At 49.8% G+C, this 23,307-nt stretch overlaps 1 pseudogene; it reads left to right on the forward strand.

Annotated features, from left to right (window-relative positions):
* The first annotated feature begins 6,251 nt into the window (after positions 1–6,251).
* Positions 6,252–23,307, forward strand: part of LOC149440269 (uncharacterized) — a 38,414-nt pseudogene continuing 21,358 nt past the window's right edge.

Below are 23,307 nucleotides of genomic sequence, written 5' to 3' on the forward strand. Positions count from 1 at the left end.
CCTCTTCTGGGTTCACACATCTCCCAGGCTCCTCTCAGGTTTCACGCCTCTCCCTGGGTGTAATTTATACTCACCAGAAACATGCAGTCAGATCTCTCATACCTGGGAACAGACAAGTCATGTCTGGGAGAGATGGAAGGTTGGTGGAAGCTGTAAAACTGCATCTTTGGAGACTGACAAGCACTAGGCTTGCTCACCCTGATAGGACAAGAAATGGCGGCTGCCCCAGTCTATAACTGACCTTCACAGCAAGGAGCACTTGAACGGGCAACGCATGTCACACAACAAAAGAGAAAAGTTCCCGGCTCAACTTGCCAGCCATCCTGCAAACAAACCAAATTACCCCGTCTAACAGTATGCGTTAAAAACGGGTTTAGTTAGCATACATTTGCAATCACATTGTAAGCTACAGAGCCACGTCACGGCACCCCGATATTCTGTAGTCCTAACTCTACAAATTTTGTGAGCCCCCATAGTAGAGGCACATGTATTTAATGTATAGACCAAGGGAATGTGAACCTGAGGGAGCCCACCCCTCTTCAAAGGTACAGGAGCGCACCGAATACCCAGCATATTGCACAATGGCAGCCAAGTTGTCCAGTGTGTCTCCTCCCCAACAATTCAACGGAACAAAAAATGGCCACTGCCCCAGTACCCTGATAGTCAGGAATCATGTTTGTGTAGTTAGTGCTGGGACACGGCTAGGATTTTGGTTGTGAGGTTTTTGCCGTTACTTTGTGGAACATTGTACAGCACCTGTAAATAGCACCAATAAACACTGCACTGTGTGACACCACATCACTGGACTGGTATCTGTCCCTGAAAGTGTGCCCATCCCAGGGAGCTTTGTACCCTCTACCCATCCCCAGCTCACGATTCAGAAACATTGAACTGCAATTACCACTGCTCTGACCAGTCTTCCAGCAACACCAAATCCTGTTCCATGTTACAGGTACCTCCAAGTTCTATATGTAGTCTCGGGGGTCCCTATGGAAGTCCATGTGTGGACATTTCTACCTATGATAAATGACAGGCTAAACCCACCTGGAGACCTGGGGTCACTGTACAGGTTCTATATGTAGTCTCGGGGGTCCCTATGGAAGTCCATGTGTGGACATTTCTACCTATGATAAATGACAGGCTAAACCCACCTGGAGACCTGGGGACACTGTACAGGTTCTATATGTAGTCTCATGGGTCCCTGTGGAAGTACATGTGTGGACATGTCTACCTATGATAAATGACAGGCTAAACCCACCTGGAGACCTGGGGACACTGTACAGGTTCTATATGTAGTCTCGGGGGCCCCTGTGGAAGTCCATGTGTGGACATTCCTACCTATGATAAATGACAGGCTAAACCCACCTGGAGACTTTCTCCACACCTGGAGTGTGCTGAGTTCTTGGAGAACGTCTACACAGTGTTTCCAGATTGGCTTTATCACCCCAACGAGCTCGCTCCAGTTCATGGATGTCATCATTATGTTTGGAGGATCTCACCAGTCAGGAGCCTTTCCTGTCATCCTACATGTTCCCTTCTGAGGATTGTTCTATCCTTCCAAACAAATGTATGAAATCATGGATGAGTCCTCCTTCTATGTGATCTAGAAGATCTTCAATCACAATGTCTTTATGGATGAAGTGGATGGCCCAGTTTATATATTATTTATTGCTTTACAGCTTTATTCCCTCCAGGATTCATTCTTTATTTATAGAACCATTCAAGGAAGTGTTCTTACTTTGAGAGATCTCCACCACCATTCCTCTGTGACCATTACATCCTTGTCATTTATGTCTAACATCTTCATTATCAGTGGATTGATATTTATTATTATACTTTAGGATGTATTTTTGCATTTTGTTCAACAAAAGGATCAGTTTTGGTGTTATCTGTTTTATTAACTATACATTTGGTTTTTGTGTTCTGTGTTTTTAAGACTTTTCTATATGTAATAAAATATCTTTATTAAACATAAGAGCTATTTATTATTATTATTATTGAACTTCCCCAGTAGCCCTGTAAGGTAGATATAATACAGGAATGGATATTATGAGATGTTTCTGCAGTTCCTCTTTGCTTGAGATGATTGTAGCCGTATTAGTGCACTTGTGACAGAAACAATTGAGTACTGTCTGTGATACTTTTTTTATTTGCACTAACATACAATTTTGAGGACAAGCGTTCGGGGTATGTCCCCTTCTTCAAGGTCCAAGCAGTGCTTGTCCTCAAAATTGTATGTTAGTGCTAATTAAAAAAAGTATCACAGACAGTACTCAATTGTTTCTGCAGTTCTTCTGAAATCCACAAGGTGGTGATCTCACTTATATCCAAACAGAAGGTCTCTATGGAATACAGACAGGAAGTGATGTCAGGTACAGACAGCAAGTGATGTTAGGTACAGACAGGAAGTCATCTGGAATAAAGACAGGAAGTTCCATACAGTAAGAACCAGCAAGAAGACGGTGGAAGTGGCAGCAGAGGAGGTAATAAGATGCTATGTTCTATTTACACCCAGTAACCCCCCATCATGTCCGTCCTCTTCCTCCATAGTCATATACGTCCTCTTCCTCCATAGTAATGTCCGTCCTCTTCCTCCATAGTCATGTCCATCCTCTTCCTGCATAGTCATGTCCGTCCTCTTACTCCATAGTCATGTCCATCCTCTTCCTCCATAGTCACATCCATCCTCTTCCTCCATAGTCATGTCCGTCCTCTACCTCCATAGTCATGTCCGTCCTCTACCTCCATAGTCATGTCCGCCCTCTTCCTCCATAGTCATGTCCGTCCTCTTCCTCCAATCATGTCCGTCCTCTTCCTCCATAGTCATGTCCGTCCTCTTCCTCCATAGTCATGTCTGTCCTTTTCCTCCATAGTCATGTCCATCCTCTTCCTCCATAGTCACTGTGACGTCTTTTATCTCCAGCAGATGATGATACACACATATATAGTGTGGGAACCCAGATTAACCCCTTCAGGGGCAGAACATTCCCCCACTTCCGGGGCCGGAACATTCTCCTCATTGTGGAGATAAATTCTAGTAATATGGTCCTCTAAGGGTTCTGATGGATGAAGGGGAGCTGAGGGGTCTATTTGGGGGTACAGAGGATGAAGGACTTTGGGGCCCCTTGGAGGGTAGTGGAGTTCAAGTTCTCTGAGGGGGTAGAGTAGCTGAAGGACTTTGGGTCCTTGATAGGAGATCTCTGAGAGAAGAGGAGGTACTATGGCTCAGGGAGTCGCTGAGTTAGGGAGGGGCTGTTGGTCTATGATGGTCCTCCTACCTGAACTTACTTTCAGACCTCCTTACAGAACTCCAGCCAAGAAAAGAAGGCGACCTTCACCTTCTTACCATCTCGCCGGTCAAATAATATTGTCCAAGTGGAATGAAGGACAGTTCTTCACCCCTTGGTGGGCACTTGTTTTTAAAGGAGGTCTGTATGCTCAGCATTGACTAACAGGTAGTCAGGGGTCAGTGCTATACATCTTCCAGAGACAGTCCCATACCTTCCCATGACACAGGCTCTGGCAGTGCTCGGTGCTGGAATTCAGAGTCCCAGGAACCCCCCACCACTCTGTACAATATCCTGGATATTACAGTATATTTGGCAACCAAAGGTCTTCCCCTGTTGTCCCCCTCCTACCCACACTGAGCTGCCATTGGAGGGAGGAGAACAGACTCCTCCCCAAAGCTCTCTGTGCTCCACCAGCAGCATCCTCCTGCTATCCAATCCAATCCCTTCTCTTACTGAAGAGAGTGACAGTGACATCACTCCTGTCAGTCAGCAGGCTGCCGGAGATTGGAGCCTTGCAGCCGGATATCGGGCAATTATCCTGATTATCCAGCAACTCCAATCAAAAGTCATCAAGTTCCCCTTCCTGGACCTCATGATGAGCCGACATTGACCTCACAGCACTGCCTCAGAGCAAACAAGTCATAGGAAGGATCAGATTTATCATTCCTTGTCTGCAGATCTAATACTCATCAAAACCAGTTCAGAGACCAAACAAACCCAACAGAGAAAAGGGGATTTCTGATCCAGCAAGCCGAGGACCCAGGACCTTGAAAATGTACTAAATGTTAAGCAGTCCCAGCGATGTGGAAATTTTTCAAAAAACTATTTGTCCAAGGGACTAAATCGGGGTCCCAAACTACTTGTCCTCATGACAATCTACTTGTCCTGATAAAAATAATAATTGAACCCAAACCATATTTATATCCGGTGTTTATTGTTCTACTATTACTGAATGAGACGTTTTATCACGAAGGACTGTCAATGGATGGATGTCCCTATAAAGCATGAAATGACTTTGCCAGGGTGGAGAATATGAAGATTGATGCACATGGGAGCACTTGGGTGCTCAGTACAAGCACATGCTGAGCAGACAAATCAAGCTCCAGTGTCCTCCAGGATTGGATCATTTTGTTTTCTGTTCAGCCCACTGATTGGATGAACAATATGAGTAATGTATGGACTGCCTTAATGAGCTGACCTTAAAGAAGAATTTCATTCCAACCAGCAACTGTTGGGACAATGAACATCTTAGTCAGGTCTACATACAACATAATGTATAGAGTGCAGGGGCCAGGAGTAAGTACAAAAACACAACATAGAGAGTGCAGGGGCCAGGAGTAAGTACAAACACAACATAGAGAGTGCAGGGGCCAGGAGTAAGTACAAAACACAACATATAGAGTGCAGGGGCCAGGAGTAAGTACAAACACAACATATAGAGTGCAGGGGCCAGGAGTAAGTACAAAACACAACATAGAGAGTGCAGGGGCCAGGAGTAAGTACAAAACACAACATACAGAGTGCAGGGGCCAGGAGTAAGTACAAAGACACAACATACAGAGTGCAGGGGCCAGGAGTAAGTACAAAACACAACATACAGAGTGCAGGGGCCAGGAGTAAGTACAAAAACACAACATAGAGAGTGCAGGGGCCAGGAGTAAGTACAAAACACAACATAGAGAGTGCAGGGGCCAGGAGTAAGTACAAAACACAACATATAGAGTGCAGGGGCCAGGAGTAAGTACAAAACACAACATATAGAGTGCAGGGGCCAGGAGTAAGTACAAAACACAACATAGAGAGTGCAGGGGCCAGGAGTAAGTACAAAGACACAACATAGAGAGTGCAGGGGCCAGGAGTAAGTACAAAACACAACATATAGAGTGCAGGGGCCAGGAGTAAGTACAAAACACAACATATAGAGTGCAGGGGCCAGGAGTAAGTACAAACACAACATATAGCGTGCAGGGGCCAGGAGTAAGTACAAACACAACATATAGAGTGCAGGGGCCAGGAGTAAGTACAAAACACAACATATAGAGTGCAGGGGCCAGGAGTAAGTACAAAACACAACATATAGAGTGCAGGGGCCAGGAGTAAGTACAAAGACAACATAGAGAGTGCAGGGGCCAGGAGTAAGTACAAAGACAACATAGAGAGTGCAGGGGCCAGGAGTAAGTACAAAGACAACATAGAGAGTGCAGGGGCCAGGAGTAAGTACAGAAACACAACATAGAGAGTGCAGGGGCCAGGAGTAAGTACAGAAACACAACATAGAGAGTGCAGGGGCCAGGAGTAAGTACAAAGACACAACATAGAGAGTGCAGGGGCCAGGAGTAAGTACAGAAACACAACATATAGAGTGCAGGGGCCAGGAGTAAGTACAAAACACAACATAGAGAGTGCAGCAGTCAGGATGAGCACCATGTTCACATAAGAGTCCCCCTTTGCATAAAAGTCCCCATCTTTACCCCTTATGTCAGTGTCCAGCGGAGTGCCCCCCTTATGTCAGTGTCCAGCGGAGTGCCCCCCTTACGTCAGTGTCCAGCGGAGTGCCCCCCTTACGTCAGTGTCCAGCAGAGGCCCCCCTTACGTCAGTGTCCAGCAGAGGCCCCCCCTTACATCAGTGTCCAGCAGAGTCCCCCCCCTTATATCAGTGTCCAGCAGAGTCCCCCCCCTTATGTCAGTGTCCAGCAGAGTCCCCCCCTTATGTCAGTGTCCAGCAGAGTCCCCCCCCCGTATGTCAGTGTCCAGCAGAGTCCCCCCCTTACATCAGTGTCCAGCGGAGTCCCCCCTTATGTCAGTGTCCAGCAGAATCCCCACTTACGTCAGAGCTCAGCGGAGTCCACCCCCCTTACGTCAGAGCTCAGCGGAGTCCACCCCCCTTACGTCAGAGCTCAGCGGAGTCCACCCCCCTTACGTCAGAGCTCAACGGAGTCCACCCCCCTTACGTCATTCATTCTTACTTTCATTTCCCAAAGTTATCCGTCTACAAGGAGACCTGTATAGATCACATGATGGCACCAATGAGGATGGAGGAGGACCGGAGTCACATGACTGAGAAGATACTAAACCTCACCCTGGAGATCATCTACCTGCTGACCGGAGAGGTGAGGAGGATTCTGGGAGGTCACATGACATCACTCTTATCTCTATTAATAAAACACAGACCTGACCGGAGAGGTGAGGAGGATTCTGGGAAGTCACATGACATCACTCTTATCTCTATTAATAAAACAGACCTGACCGGAGAGGTGAGGAGGATTCTGGGAGGTCACATGACATCACTCATCTCTAGTAATAAAACACAGACCTGACCGGAGAGGTGAGGAGGATTCTGGGAAGTCACATGACATCACTCTTATCTCTATTAATAAAACAGACCTGACCGGAGAGGTGAGGAGGATTCTGGGAGTCTAACATGATATTCCTATTGGTTCCTCAATACAGAGATTTCCTCTTCTGAAGTCAGGTGATCATATGACCATCACAGTGCCTCCATGTGACTCCCTAAACCCTGAGAGACACAACATGCAGAAGATTCTAGAAGTCACCAAGAAGATGATGGAGCTGCTGACAGGAGAGGTGAGCGGTGCCGGGAATTCTGGGACATTCTCCAGTAACAGACAAGGGATGTGTCTGGATGGTGACTGTATCATTGTGTGTGTCAGGTTCCTATAAGGTGTCAGGGTGTCACTGTCTATTTCTCCATGGAGGAGTGGGAGTATTTAGAAGGACACAAGGATCTCTACAAGGACGTCATGATGGACAATCAGCCGCCCCTCACATCACCGGGTAAGAGGAGACTTTATTGTAAAGGAGAGAGCAGTACGGAGGATCCACCTAGATCCCCCATCATCTGATAAACACATAGAAACAATGGATTCAGTCAGTGTGTGTGTTTCCTACAGATGGATCCAGTCATGGGAACCCACCAGAGAGATGTCCCCGTCCTCTGTATTCCCGGGATTCCACACAGGAAGGTCACACCATCCCTCCCCATTGCAAGGTTGGTGGGATCGAGCATCTAGAACATGGATTCATAGAGACAATGTGTGGATATTTTATGTGACCTTACATTTTACAGATGATATTTTCTCTCATTTCCTTGATTTAGAGTGGAGATCCAATCGATATAGAATTTGAGGTGAAAGCAGAAGAAGAAGAGGCGTATGTGAGGGATGATCAGCAGTCTATGGAGGAGGATGGAATAACGGGGACATTTATAGAGGAGGACACTCCTACAGAGATCAGCACAGGTGGGTCATGAACACTAAATCCATTCCTCCACCCATACTGCTCACTGATTGGTCTAGAGTAGGGCGGGGACTGGGTGATATCAGCCTGTAATCCCCTGGTCACTTTCCTGAGCTGTGTTCCCCGTCCTGTATTCCTGGATTTCTCTCGGATAATCTTCCTTCTCTGTGCTGCAGACACAATTTATGTCTCTAGACTGGATTTATGGAGGTTCTGGGGTTCAGCTGGCAGAAAAATATTGATTTTTACTCTAAGCATTGCATAATGTAGGCACCCAGGACATGTGACTGGGGTCTCCTGCCTTGTGCCTGACACTTCCAGGGGACCTTCTCTGTTATCTGCTGGCTGTGCCGGGTGGAGGGATATGTCTGTAGTGTCTCAGACCCAAGTCACTGAGTGCAGTCTCAGGAGATGGGAGACAAGCCACCCTTTAAGGACCTTTAATTATTGAATAACAATATTATCAGTCCTGACCCCTGCACTATATAATTTATATTGTACATTACATACTCCTGACCCCTGCACTATATACTCTATGTTGTACATTACATACTCCTGACCCCTGCACTGTATACTCTATGTTGTACATTACATAGTCCTGACCCCTGCAATATATACTCTATGTTGTACATTACATAGTCCTGACCCCTGCACTATATACTCTATGTTGTACATTACATACTCCTGACCCCTGCACTGTATACTCTATGTTGTACATTACATAGTCCTGACTTCTGCTCTCCCCCTTCCCCCCACTGCTATATATATACTGTTAGGAATGGACTGGCCAGCAATGGTGGGACTCACCTGCCTTTTGATCTGCAGTACCAGGGCTGGCCAGCGGGTGCTCCCAGCAATCAAAGACTCAACCTTTCAGCCAGCTAACACCTGGAACTGATGATGCTGGGGTATTTAAGGGATGGCCAGACCCACAGACTCTGCCTTGGTGTTGTGTTTGTCCTGGGCCCTGTATCTGTCCTGCATCCTGTTTCTGTCCCTCTGCCTGACCCTCTGTACTACGCTGCTTGTTACCTGTTTTGATCTCTGGCTTGTGACCCTGACCATCCCTCTGCCTGACCCTCTGTACTACGCTGCTTGCTACCTGCTGAACCTGGCCTGTGACCCCGACCAATCTCTGCTTGCTCCCCCTGTACCTACCTGCCCAATTGATATTGACCCGGCCTGCCTGACGACGCTTGCTTGTATGTACTGTTATCTGTGGGTGGTTGGTTTGGTTTGTTTGCACTGTATTATGTTTTAGTATTGCACTGCGTTTATGTTTGTATTGTTAGTGTTAATAAATTGTATTGTTTATCACATATCTGAAGTCTGCGTTTCCCTGCGTCAGTCACACACCTCTGGTCACACCTGGGAGCCCTGACATTACACCAAGGCCAATCCTGACCAGAAGTGGCTGCACAGGGAAGCCATCTTGGCTTGTTGATGGGAAGGATGGATCTTGATGAGGTTGAATATTTATATCTGCTAGTGTTTGATGACAGGGAGTATGCTTATCAAACTCTGAAGGAGTATACCCGGGATCAACTGCTAGAATGTATACGGCTCGCTCATGTTCTAGTAGATCAGGGCACAGAGTTCTCTGAGGTGCAGCCTTTGATTGAGGTTTGTGCTGAGTTGGTTTCATCTGGTTCCCCCGAATGCAGGGATGAATTTTTGCCACCATTTAGTGCCGACCAGGTAGAGTCCCTGGTGTGGTTATTAGAGGATGATGTGGGTTACTTTCTGGAGCGTTATTCCACATGTTCACCACAGACACTAAGAGATTGTATAAACGCAGTGCAGTCTTTGGTCAGACAGGCTTTGTGTAAGCTCAGCTTTGTTCAACCCATACTGCAGACATGGACAGACTTGTTGCACCCAGCCTCAGTCAGCTTACAAAGACCCCGTCCTGCTTCTAATCTATTTCCTCAAAGCTCTATTCCTGCATTCCCAACAGCTCCTCCTGCCCTGCTATCTACCGCATGTCAGTCCTCTGTTCCCACTCGCTGCACCTATCCTGCCTTTAACCCTGTAAAAGAGCCCTCTGTAGCAACTGCTCCCTCTCCTGTTCCATCCTCCAGTTCTTCTCTGTCTCCAGCTGCTCCATTCGTTTGCAGACCTGCGTTTACTTGCAGTGCTCCAGTAGTTAAAACCAGAAAAAAGCGAAAATTCTTTCCAACCAATACCATCCTGCCAGTATCCAAACCAGTGAGCCTGCCTTCCGTGGTTCAGCCTGAAGCCTCTACTCAGCCTGAATCCTCTACTCAGCCTGATGCCTCTACTCGGCCTGAAGCCTCTACTCGGCCTGAAGCCTCTACTCGGCCTGAAGCCTCTACTCGGCCTGAAGCCTCTACTCGGCCTGAAGCCTCTACTCAGCCTGATGCCTCTACTCAGCCTGATGCCTCTCTTCAGCCTGATGCCGGTACGAAGCCTGATGCCTCTCCTCAGCCTGATGCCTGTATGCAGCCTGATGCCTCTCTTCAGCCTGATGCCTCTACTCGGCCTGAAGCCTCTACTCGGCCTGATGCCTCTACTCGGCCTGAAGCCTCTACTCGGCCTGATGCCTCTACTCGGCCTGAAGCCTCTACTCGGCCTGATGCCTCTACTCGGCCTGAAGCCTCTACTCGGCCTGATGCCTCTACTCGGCCTGATGCCTCTACTCGGCCTGAAGCCTCTACTCGGCCTGAAGCCTCTACTCGGCCTGAAGCCTCTACTCGGCCGGACGCCGGCATTCAGCCTGATGCCTCTACCCAGCATGATGAACTGATCCAGCCTGACGATCCTATTAGGCCAGTTGACTCGATGCCCGCTGTTGATCCAGATGATCCGGTACCTGATCCGGTGCCCGCTGTCGAGCCAAATGACCTGATGCCTGGTGACCCAGTGCCCGCTGTCATACCTGGTGACCCGATGCCCGCTGTCGAGCCAGACAATCCGGTACCTGATGACCCGGTGCTCACTGTCGTGCCTGTTGACTCAGAGCCCACTGCCTTGCCAGATGACGCGGTGCCCGCTGTCGAGCCAAATGACCTGATGCCTGGTGACCCGATGCCCGCTGTCCAGCCAGACGATCCAATGTCTGACCCAGTGCCAGCGGTCATCCCAGTTGACTCGGAGCCCACAGTTGTGCCTGGTGACTCGGTGCCCGCCGCCCCGCCTGGGGGCCTGAGACCTGTCGTTCCGCCTGGGGGTCCGGCGCCCGCCGTTCCGCCTGGGGGTCCGGCGCCCGCCGCTCCACTTGAGGGCCCGAGACCTGTCGCTCCTCCTGGGGGTCCGGCGCCCGCCGCTCCGCTTGAGGGCCCGAGACCTGTCGCTCCTCCTGGGGGTCCGGCGCCCGCCGCTCCGCCTGAGGGCCCGAGACCTGTCGCTCCGCCTGGGGGTCCGGCGCCCGCCGCTCCGCCTGAGGGCCCGAGACCTGTCGCTCCACCTGGAGGTCCGGCGCCCGCCGCTCCGCCTGAGGGCCCGAGACCTGTCGTTCCATCTGGGGGTCCGGCGCCCGCCGCTCCGCCTGAGGGCCCGAGACCTGTCGCTCCTCCTGGGGGTCCGGCGCCCGCCGCTCCGCCTGAGGGCCCGAGACCTGTCGCTCCGCCTGGGGGTCCGGCGCCCGCCGCTCCGCCTGAGGGCCCGAGACCTGTCGCTCCGCCTGGGGGTCCGGCGCCCGCCGCTCCGCCTGAGGGCCCGAGACCTGTCGCTCCGCCTGGGGGTCCGGCGCCCGCCGCTCCGCCTGAGGGCCCAAGACCTGTCGCTCCGCCTGGGGGTCCGGCGCCCGCCGCTCCGCCTGAGGGCCCGAGACCTGTCGCTCCATCTGGGGGTCCGGCGCCCGCCGCTCCGCCTGAGGGCCCGAGACCTGTCGCTCCTCCTGGGGGTCCGGCGCCCGCCGCTCCGCCTGAGGGCCCGAGACCTGTCGCTCCGCCTGGGGGTCCGGCGCCCGCCGCTCCGCCTGAGGGCCCGAGACCTGTCGCTCCGCCTGGGGGTCCGGCGCCCGCCGCTCCGCCTGGGGGTCCGGCGCCCGCCGCTCCGCCTGGGGGTCCGGCGCCCGCCGCTCCGCCTGGGGGCACGATGCCAGTCGCCCCGCCTGGGGGCACGATGCCAGTCGCCCCGCCTGGGGGCACGATGCCAGTCGCCCCGCCTGGGGGCCCGATGCCAGTCGCCCCGCCTGGGGGCCCGACGCCCGCCGCCCCGCCTGGGGGCCGACGCCCGCCGCCCCGCCTGGGGGCCCGACGCCCGCCGCCCCGCCTGGGGGCCCGACGCCCGCCGCCCCGCCCGGGGGCCCGGTGCCTGCTGCTCCGCCCGGGGGCCCGGTGCCTGCTGCTCCGCCCGGGGGCCCGGTGCCTGCTGCTCCGCCCGGGGGCCCGGTCGCCGGGCCCGGTGCCTGCTGCTCCGCCCGGGGGCCCGGTGCCTGCTGCTCCGCCCGGGGGCCCGGTGCCTGCTGCTCCGCCCGGGGGCCCGCTGCCTGCTGCTTCGCCTGGTAATCCGATGTGCCTCTGCCCGGAGTCCTGCCCGATGTGCCTCTGCCCGGAGTCCTGCCCGATGTGCCTCTGCCCGGAGTCCTGCCCGATGTGCCTCTGCCCGGTGTGCCTCTGCCCGGTGTGCCTCTGCCCGGTGTGCCTCTGCCCGATGTGCCTCTGCCCGGTGTGCCTCTGCCCGGAGTCCAGCCCGGTGTGCCTCTGCCCGGAGTCCAGCCCGGTGTGCCGCTGCCCGGAGTCCTGCCCGGTGTGCCAGTCTTTGTTATCCCGCCAGTTACCAGACCCGGGCGGTGGAACATTTTGCCCAGCTAGGACTGTTTGGAGCGTCCTGAGGCCGCTCCTTGGGGGGGGGGGGGTACTGTTAGGAATGGACTGGCCAGCAATGGTGGGACTCACCTGCCTTTTGATCTGCAGTACCAGGGCTGGCCAGCGGGTGCTCTCAGCAATCAAAGACTCAACCTTTCAGCCAGCTAACACCTGGAACTGATGATGCTGGGGTATTTAAGGGATGGCCAGACCCACAGACTCTGCCTTGGTGTTGTGTTTGTCCTGGGCCCTGTATCTGTCCTGCATCCTGTTTCTGTCCCTCTGCCTGACCCTCTGTACTACGCTGCTTGTTACCTGTTTTGATCTCTGGCTTGTGACCCTGACCATCCCTCTGCCTGACCCTCTGTACTACGCTGCTTGCTACCTGCTGAACCTGGCCTGTGACCCCGACCATTCTCTGCTTGCTCCCCCTGTACCTACCTGCCCAATTGATATTGACCCGGCCTGCCTGACGACGCTTGCTTGTATGTACTGTTATCTGTGGGTGGTTTGGTTTGGTTTGTTTGCACTGTATTATGTTTAGTATTGCACTGCGTTTATGTTTGTATGGTTAGTGTTAATAAATTATATTGTTTATCACATATCTGAAGTCTGCGTTTCCCTGCATCAGTCACACACCTCTGGTCATACCTGGGAGCCCTGACATATACATAATATGGATTCTCTTTGTTACACCCATTTCCTACGAGCTGGACATTTTCCAACTTTGGACCCTTAAACAGAAAGTGATAATGAGGGAGGAGTCAATACCCCAATGATGGTGGTCTTCAGGATCAGTCCAGTCTTCATCTTGGTTGTTCTCCCCCCATCCTCACTCTCTGACCTCTGGTGGGGCTCAGCCCCGCTGTTCTTCATGACTAAATCATGGACTAAATAAGGAAGTGCAGTACTTCTTGTGTTGGGAAGATGGTGATGAGTGATAGAGGGGGTGGGGCCCCTCGTCCTATAATCCCCTCATCACTGTCCCTCCTATAAAAGACAGTTCTGGTTGTTTCCTCACTCTCTGACTAAGGTCCATGAATAAAGAAATGACCTGGTGGGAGATCAGAGGAGCCATTTCCTAGTTCCCTTGAGGGTGGAATTGTAAGCTCCTCAGAGACCAAGCTGCCTGATGTGGGCGGAGTCCTGGTTTGGGGGAACCAATCAGCTCCTGTCTAGTAATCCTCTTTGTCTTTGTATTTTAGTCCATGGCCGGGAGATGTGGAAAACCTCCGAGGATTGTCTCACTTTGTCTCCAGACTGGAAAGTAGAAGATGAGGACATCACACAGTATAGTCCAGGAGAAAACCCGGCTCCCTCCAATGTCCATCCGGCACCACCCAGTGTAGATGGACCATCGGATTCCTCGTATCCTGAGGATCCTCAGACTGTGCGGGACCAGGCCGGCCTTCCAACAGGGAAGACATTCTCCTGTACGGAGTGTGGGAAGGGTTTCCTTTATGAATGCCGTCTTAATGTGCATAAAAGGTCTCACACGGGGGAGAAGCCATATTCCTGTGCTGAGTGTGGGAAATGTTTCAGTTATAAATCCCATCTTAATGTGCATAAAAGATCTCACATGGGGGAGAAGCCATATTCTTGTCCTGAGTGTGGAAAATGTTTTTCAGAGAAGTCCCAACTTTACACACATCAGAGATCTCACACGGGGGAGAAGCCTTATTCCTGTTCTGAGTGTGGAAAATGTTTTTCACTGAAGTCCCAACTTTACACACATCAGAGATCTCACACGGGGGAGAAGGCATATTCCTGTCCCGAGTGTTGGAAATGTTTTTCACTGAAGTCCAATCTTTACATACACCAGAGATCTCACACGGGGGAGAAGCCATATTTATGTCCTGAGTGCGGGAAATGTTTTTCACAGAAGTCCCATCTTTACACACATCAGAGATCTCACACAGGGGAGAAGGCATATTCCTGTTCTGAGTGTGGGAAATGTTTTACAAGGAAGTCCAATCTTTACATACACCAGAGATCTCACACGGGGGAGAAACCAGTTTCCTGTTCTGAGTGTGGAAAACGTTTTTCAGAGATGTCCGGTCTTCATAAACATCAGAGATCTCACACGGGGGAGAAGCCGTATTCCTGTTCTGAGTGCGGGAAATGTTTTTCACAGAAGTTCAGTCTTCATCAACATCAGAGATCTCACACGGGGGAGAAGTCGTATTCCTGTTCTGAGTGTGGGAAATTTTTTTCACAGAAGTCCACTCTTTACAGACATCAGAGATCTCACACGGGGGAGAAGCCGTATTCCTGTTCTGAATGTGGGAAATTTTTTTCACAGAAGTCCACTCTTTACAGACATCAGAGATCTCACACGGGGGAGAAGCCGTATTCCTGTCCTGTGTGCGGGAAATGTTTTTCACAGAAGTCCAGTCTTTCCACACATCAGAGATCTCATGTGGGGAAGAATCCACTTTCCTGTCCTGAGTGAGGGAAGTGTTCCTCACTGAAGTCCTGTCTTCCTGTACATCAGGGGTCCTACACAACCCTGGAGGTGTATTAGTGTCTTCAGTGTGGGAAATGTTTTCTAGATGAATGTTGCTGGACATCCCAGCTCTCATGTGGGGAAGAAGTACACCCTGATATACACCTCAGATATACTCCATGGCTGATCTGCTTCATGGAAGAAACAGTTGTTAAGGAGATCAGAGGCCCCCAAAGACATGGATGAAGTGCAGTAAATGTCGGGGTGCAGAGTGGTCAGTAAATCCTGGAAATGAAGGACACAACTTCAGCCCTTCTTGGGTGTCGGAGTTGCGTTTCCTGATAATGATATAGCGGGTTACAGAGCTAGAAGCCGGGAGAGCCCAGATCTCGTTATCGGGGAACTTTACACAGACAACAAGAACTTCTGAAGTTGATGTCCTTCATTTCAAGGCTCTACAGAACAGTGGTGACCCCGAAGCGTCTCTCTGTCTTCAGTCCATCCTTCTCCCATCCCCCAACAGGAGGGAAGGAGAACCCTGCCCCAAACTAGGGGGGAACTTTCCTCTCATTATTTCCCTTGGCTTCTGTGTGGGTTTGGGTGGTTGGAGGAGTGCGGCACGAGAGGGAACACAGCTTGTTGTTCTATGTCTACATATGGGGTCTGGGTAGAGGGGATCCACCGGAAAATATTTCTACTCTTTGATTTTCTGCAAATCGTTTCTGTTTTCACTTTGAAGGGCGATATTGTGTGGTTTGTAAAAGGGATTGGCCCAATAGATACCGCCCCACTTAGAGAATAGATGAACTAATATGACCAGCATTCATTCAGCCATGTCACATGTTGGGATCTTTTCTACAATACTTTGTTATAATAATGGAACACGTTGTGTATTGTATTGTACACCAATAATAATGACTCCGCCCCCACATTCCAGACAAGGGATCTTCCTGACCAATCGGATTCCTTATTTTACTGTTTCCTGATTTTTTTCTGCAATCTTGTTAAAAGTGAAATTATAATAAAAAATGTATTGAATGAAAAACAAAATGGTGTGTGTGTGCAATGATGACAAAGCTGTGTATCCAGAAACGGCTGGTCGGTGACACTTCCATATACAGCCCAATGAAGTGACAAGGAAGCCCTAGAACCCTTTGGAGGAACCCTGGCTGAGAAAGGCTGGACTAGGCAGTCACATATCTCTGCCCCCCTTGCAGGGTTCCCAACCCTCCGGGACTTTTATTACTGACACAACATGAACATTTACTGACGGAGGACATGTTTTTACTGACATCCTGAAAAATGACAGAACTCCTGTTAGGATGTCAGACGATGGATATTGAATCCATATAACAGGACATGTGATCACTGACAATCCCCAGAACAAGCCATCTGCCTGGTTTACACCTAATAATTCAATCCATGGTGACCACAAATCAGCTCAACGCAGACACATGAAAACCAAGTTCTGCTCGGCATGCCATGGAGAGTAATGGGCACGGTCAGATGGGAGGGGCTTAGAAGAGGATGATTTCACAGACCCGCCCCCTGATCACCTACCTCTAAATGAAGAAAGCAGCTGATTGGGTGAGTACACATTGCTGTGACCTCCATGCTTAGCTTCACAGTGCGGCAATTTTACCTTCACATGCCGAGTCTCACAGGTGGCACCGCCTGTCATCCATTGTTCTGAAATGTCATTGCAGCAACTCAGAATGGTCCTCAGTAGTCTGTGTGGCCCCCATGTGCTTGTATTCATGCCTGACAACATCGGGGGAGGCTCCTAATGAGATATCACCAGCAAGACTCCCATCATCCATCCACTACACATCTGCATCAGAGGCTGGTCAGGAGCTCTGAGGAAAGGGATTCATCCTAGAAATGCGTCAGTAATTTGACCGCACTGACACTTGGAACACCTTGCTTGCCGTTGTGGCCATCGTCATTATGCAAATGCTTTTTAGATACATGCTTCATCCGTGAGTCTGGTTTTATTTTTCACTCCTTCCAATAATCCTTGGATAATGCACAAGGTGTGTGCGCACCTGTTTATTCTCTATCTAGTGGCTGATCTCCCCGTCTGAGGAGGGCTGCACCCCTGAAGCATTTCCTTTGGTTGTCGCTGTCCTGGTTCCCTTGGCTTCCCTTTTGGCTGCGCATATCCTGAGGCGCTGGAGAGTACATACGATATCCGGTTTGGTTGCAACCTGGTGGCGTTGGATGGACCAAAACATGATATCCTAGAGGTGTTCTGTTGGATTTAGGTCAGGTAAGTGAAAGGATTGATTTTCTTATCCCCTCAGAGACCCCAGGTCTGTGGAGAGATTCCTGGTTTATCAGCAGAATTCTGGGAACACCCCTTGAACACGGAAATAACAGCAGCTTATGTTCAGAGATGTTCAAAGTTTATTAGACATTACTAAGATTATATAGAATACAGAAATAATAAGGGGGGGGGAGCGAGTTCTAAAACTGTAACTTGTAAGTTTCCATCATGAGCTGACTACATGAAACATGACATATACATTTCTTGGTATAAACTGTTTTTGGTAGCTTTCTGAGAAATAGCCGAGCAAAGAAAACTTCAGGGTCATGTTATCTTTTGTTGATACTGTCTTGGAAATTCGCTTTAACGAATTTCTCCTTACCGTGAGTACTCGCAGTTGGATGCGCAGAAATCCCCCATAAAGCTGTGCGAATCTCGCTTACCACGACTGCAGCCAAACTACACGATTCCTGCCCATCCAAATACTTTGGTTCTGTTGAATTTGTGGGTGATTGGAGCTCCGTTACCCTAGAATGATCACACGACACTCTAAGGCTGGTTGCAATCCACATAAGGGCCGGCTTTAGGCTCAGCTCTCTGTTTTTATTAAGAATACACACATGCCCCCCACATGAATAAAGTCAATCCCTCCCACCGAACAATACAATGGGGATTGCCTATACAGAGGATATACATTCCAATTGGAGCATAGCCTTTGCTATTATCTATCACTGGTCCTCCCCCATGAACCTTCTGAGGTCAGCAGACTTCCTCCCCTTCCCCCCTATGAGCCATCTGAGGTCATATTTCCTGTCCTACTAGCTTCTATTGGTATGTAAAATTCTCTGCACAAGCACTCCCTAAAAATATCAGTCTGTACCTGGATGGGCCCGATACGATCTTTATTAAAACACATCCATCCAAGATACAGTTTCAAGTTGGTAATGGGTTGTAAGATATGCATAAGCCTACACGTGGAGTTCACACCGCTTGCGCATTGCGTTATGAAGCCCATGTGGTACCATGCTGCTGATATGTGGATACAGGCCCACGGTCTACTGACAGCAGCATTCGCATGGAATGCCGTGGTGGTATACACGCCGGTCTATAAGCGCAGATCTGCCATCTCATCCACTACCAAGCTGAGTACTGTAATACATACATTGTACATGCGCATGGCCCAATTGCAGCCTTCAGAGCTTTAATTAAGCCACACGAGAGACATATGAATAACACGAATACATGACACATTTAAAGTTCGACCAACAATACAAAATTTCCATGACATTCCCTCCTGTTTTATCATATTCTCCTCGTGTCCCTTCTTGATCTTCTTCAGCTTGATGGGTGTAGTCTCAAACTTCAAAGAGTTCCTGTAGTTGTCCCTGAGAATAAAGCTCCATGGGGTACCTGAAACAACAAGACCCGACGCAGACTCGACGCAAACAGGCTTGATTGAAGCGATGATCCTCAAGAGCGTTGGAACCTTCACTACAGGAAGGCTCTTGCAAAAACCACAAACAGACTTGTGGTATGAATAAAGCTTGTGATCCCACGGTGGTCTGGGGAGATCCAGCAACAGATTCTCAAATTGCCCCTGCAGACGGGGCCACACAAGGCTGGTCTCGACCCAGACAGTTTTCCAAATCGCAGACACAAACCATGATGAGGCTTGAAGCTTGCTTGAAGGTCTTGGAGAATGTGGTCTTCAGAGAGATAAATTAGAGGGAAGCCAGGACGTAATCTGTAGAGAAGGTGGTTGGTTGGTGAGGTCTTCCCCCGATCAGTGGTTGGAGTGGGATCCCCGGAGCGGGCATGGAGATGTGGTCGTCTGCCCGAGCTTGGTTTACACGGTCGATGAGGCAACAGGAACATCTCACCGCGGCATATAAAAGGCAGATGAAAAAGAGAAGCATCAGGATATACACTCCCACTTCCTTCAACCAAGATCCGATGGAGAACAGGAAATCTCCCAATCCTCCCAAACCCTTGAACGGATTCCAACCCTCACTAGCTATAGCTCTAGCTTTTCCCTGTAGTTCACTAACTTTGTCCATATGGGCCTGGACCTTGTCATCGGTGTCTTCTATCCAAGTACAACAATCCTCTCCGATGAACTCACAGAACCCCCCTTTGGCGGCTAAAAGGTAATCAAGGGCCATCTTCTCCTGAAGCACTAAAATTCCCATCTGCCGTTGTTCTTGGGCAATTTCTCTGACAGCCTCTACGGTCTCGTTAAACATACTATCCACGATGACAGAAAAATTGTTCAGGCGCTTCATAAGTTCTATTCCCCATCCTGTCCATGAGGGGAACCAAGCCCATGCCTGGTCGCCCTCAGAGAACAGTTCCCTGCGATCTCTCCCTGCCATCCTTACCTTCTTGTGGACCATCAACTCTTCATGGTCCATCACTACATAGGATGCGGGGACTAGCTTTATGAGGGCACACGAACCTTTCGCGTTCTGGGGGAATGTTCTATAGGCTGCCGAACCACACAGAAAATAGTATGGACCTGTCAGAGCAGAGCAGGAGGAGTTCCTCGTTCGGCCTCTGGCACTGAGCAACAGTTGCACAGACTGGGGGATTGCTCCCTCAGTCTGCACATCACATCCGTCCTTCCAACACACGTGGTCTGGTCGGTCAGTGTGGTTACTCAGAAAGGAAGTCTGGTTAGTCAGATTGACAGTTATACCTCCCTCGCAGGTGGTAGTCCCAACAAACTTGTTACCTGTGCCAAAGCTGATGTTAAAGCACACCTGAGGGCTGCCTAGCTGCCCAGTTACCCATAATGGACTGACGAGGGCCCTACAGGAGCTAGAGCTAATATTGGTGCTGAAACTGATGTTACCTGCTAAAAATGTGTCATTAAGTTCTACCGATAAATGTCTACGTGGGGGCTGACCAGGGGTCCCTTGCTTTTTCATGCCGACGCGGATGTCATATAGGGCATGAACAGCGGCCATTGCGGACATGTGATGACTGGGTGGGGGCTTAGAGCATACCCAACAGTTGGTTTTGTTGGCGGTTCTGGCTAAACGTAGGTGCATTTTAAATAAAAGGTTGGGGTATCTGCCGTCTTTTCCTCCGTTCACACACATGTAAGACATACAAACAAAAAGAAAAAGGAAAATGACACCCCTCATTCTCTGGTGTAGCTGAGAAGCTTCTTGCAGTGGCTTGCGTGCACCCAGTTGTCTCGTCCCTCGAGCTTGAGTGAGGTAGGTGTCGTCAGCTGGACTTGGTATGGTCCGGTGAACCGTGGCTCGAGTCCGGTTCTTTGATGTTTCTTTAGGACGACCCAATCACCGCTACTCTCGGGGTGATACGGGGTGTGTCGCCGCTGACTCCAGTTCCACCAAAGAAATGCAGTCGTGTCCTTTGGAAGAGAGATTAGTAGTGGACAAAGAAGACATGTTAGCAGAAGAGGTGTTAGTATTGTTAGTCGTGTTGCAAAATTCAGCACTGTCATTGCTGTCCTCCCCCCCCTTCTCATCTTCCGACACAGGAAGAAGAGAAGCTGGGTTAAGAATAGTGCATCGTTTGATAGTGAGGTTAGTAGGGGTTAGGAGGGTTTTCCCCTGAGAGGGGTACCTTGCCTTGGATGTCCTGTTTTCGCAGGACCGTTCTTGCTGCACCGGTGTCAGTGAGGCAAGGGAGGGGATATTTTAATTCCTCTAGAAAAAGATGGATCTGGGCCGACACCGATTTGTCAACTTCCTATGAGAATTCATAGGAGTTACTTATCATGGTGGTCATAGGGGCGGAGGACTCATCAGGAATGAACTGCCACCGACCTTTAGGTAATTGGGGACAGCTCCTCCTCATGTGCCCCGTTTGGTGGCACTGGAAGCACCTGGGTGGGGGCCTATCCTTCCTGTGACCCAGATCCCTTGGTTTTTCGTGTGGGGTCTGGGACATAAGAACTTTGGCCTTGTCTTGTTTTCTTCTATCCATTTCCCTCTCTATTGCCGCAAGAGTGGAAAGGATAGCAGGGATAGACATCTCATTATATTCGGGTCGGGCCAGAACCAGCCTTTCCCGAATTTTAGTATCGATGCCTTCCAAAAATTTGGCCCGCAACAGAATGTGCGTCGCGGTCACCTTTACCCCTTCAGTTGGAGCATCAGGTCCAACTTCCAGATCTGCATCCAGTGCCGTCTGCTTGAGACGGCGCCAGAAGCAGGCGCTTTCCTCATTAGGACCCTGGGTGAGCTTCATCATGTCCGTAGTAGAGGTAGCACCATACATTTCTGGAAGCTTTGCCTTTAGCTGTGTACAGAACTCTTTGCCCCCTGAAGTCATCTCCTCATGCGTGGTTATAGAGCACCCTGCAATCACTGTACTGGCCACTTCCATGCCCACCTTTGCCCGTAGGATCTGTGCACAATCTGACCCGCTCATACCATAGCTGAACTGGTTTTGTCCAAACATTCGAGCAAATCCTCTCGGATTGACTCGATAGTCCGGGAGCTCAGCCAGAATAGTGCGGATCTCTGCCGTGGTGAAGGGGACATGCCAAACTACCCGTTCCCCTAAAGTCCGTTCCCCCCGTGCATTGGGAGGACCTTCAAATTGCTGCACCCTGACTGGATAGGCCTCGGTCCGGGAAGAGTGCAAGGGCTGACCCAGCATCATCGGTGGGCTTAGATTAACCACCTCGCTTACTGCACCTTCAGGTTTGAGGTCCCTCAGATCAGGGTATAGCTGGGGGGCAGGGGTCTGATCAGTGGTTCGTAGCGCTTTGATGCAATCCGCCCTGTTTTTTAACCGGGTGTCTATTCCCCTTGATTCACAGATAGTCTGCAAATCGGTTGTTGAGTAGGCTTCATAGTTGGAAACAGAAGGAGCTGGGGTGAAGCAGGGAGAAGGGAGAGGTAGAGGCAGAGGCTGAGGCATAGAGACAGAAGACACAGAAGGTATGTCAAGAGTGACGTCACTAACAGAAGAGACAGGTGCAGTTATACTTATCTCAGCCACTGTTGGTTGTTGGGGGACCCCAGCAGACCCTGATCCTGCCTGCCTTAGTAGAGTCAGCCCTGAAAGAGCTTCTTCCACCTCTGACACTGGATCCTCCTGTTTTATTCCCTCTGGAGGCCAGGTATACATCACCTGGTTCTTCCGGACAGACACCAGTTTATGTATGCCTTGCTTCCCTAATCGGATTGACCTGTGAAGCCATAGCTGTGCGATCTCTAGTTCTGACGCCTGCATCCGTGGTCCAAATTCAGAGATGAATTTTTCCCACCTCCATGCGTCAAATGTACCTTCCCGGGGAATTTCCCATCTGGTACCCTTCGACCATTTATTCCACCTTTTGAGGGGTTCTGTAGACTTCCCCCCCAAACTCACCTTCATCAGTTGTGCAGCTGTCCTTACCCTGAAGAGGGCTGCTTCCCCCTCTCTCTTCATGGACTGACTACTGCCCATCGTGACTAGTCACTGGTATATATCCCGCGTCCGGGTACCTGTTTACCCCCTGGAGCACTCGGTGGGATCCTACCGAGAGGCCTGATTCCACCACTTTCCCAGCACAGCGTAATTTATGTGATAATTAAAATTAAAATAAATACTTGTGAGCCACTAGAAGTATTCTTACACTTTAAATAATTATGTGCTTATATGATAATCATGTGATTATTGTGAATTACTGGGATACTATTCTAATTAATTAATCAAGTGTTTAAATAAATTCTTTATAAAATTAAAATATATTAGATCGCTAGGTACTTATTACACCCTCTCCAGGTGTATGGATGTATATATTAAATGTCAATACTGTACCGCGCTCCAATGTATACAACTCTCAATAATAATACAAATCCAATTTTCTGTAATAATGTTATTAAATGACTCCGTGTATCTTCAATATATCAATAATTAAATCAACCAAAAATCATAATTGATAACACCATTAATTCATATATACAAAGTGAAAAAATGAAAAAATATATTGTGCATATAAACCAGAAAAAATATATATGGAAATGACAATTCAGTTCATCAGAGATGCGATGGTATTTAAAGTTCAAACTAATCTGTATGATGGATCAGTGTTCACAGCCGTGAACCTCTCCCTCCTTTCTTCTCTCCTCTCTCCCCAACACAGCCTCCTCAATAGAACTTTCTCCACTGGCTGCTTATTCCTCCATGCTCGATACATATAAAGAGAGAAACAGAGACATAGTGTCTTATCCGGGATAAAAGTTATTTATTTAAAGCTATTGGTTTCCCACTCACATGCTCTAAACAAAAGTAGCGCTTTGTGTGCAAATG

This window comes from Staurois parvus, unplaced genomic scaffold (assembly GCF_062004578.1).
Source record: "Staurois parvus isolate SC_StPar_1 unplaced genomic scaffold, SC_StPar_1.0 ptg001098l, whole genome shotgun sequence".
NCBI classification, from domain to species: Eukaryota; Metazoa; Chordata; class Amphibia; order Anura; family Ranidae; genus Staurois; species Staurois parvus.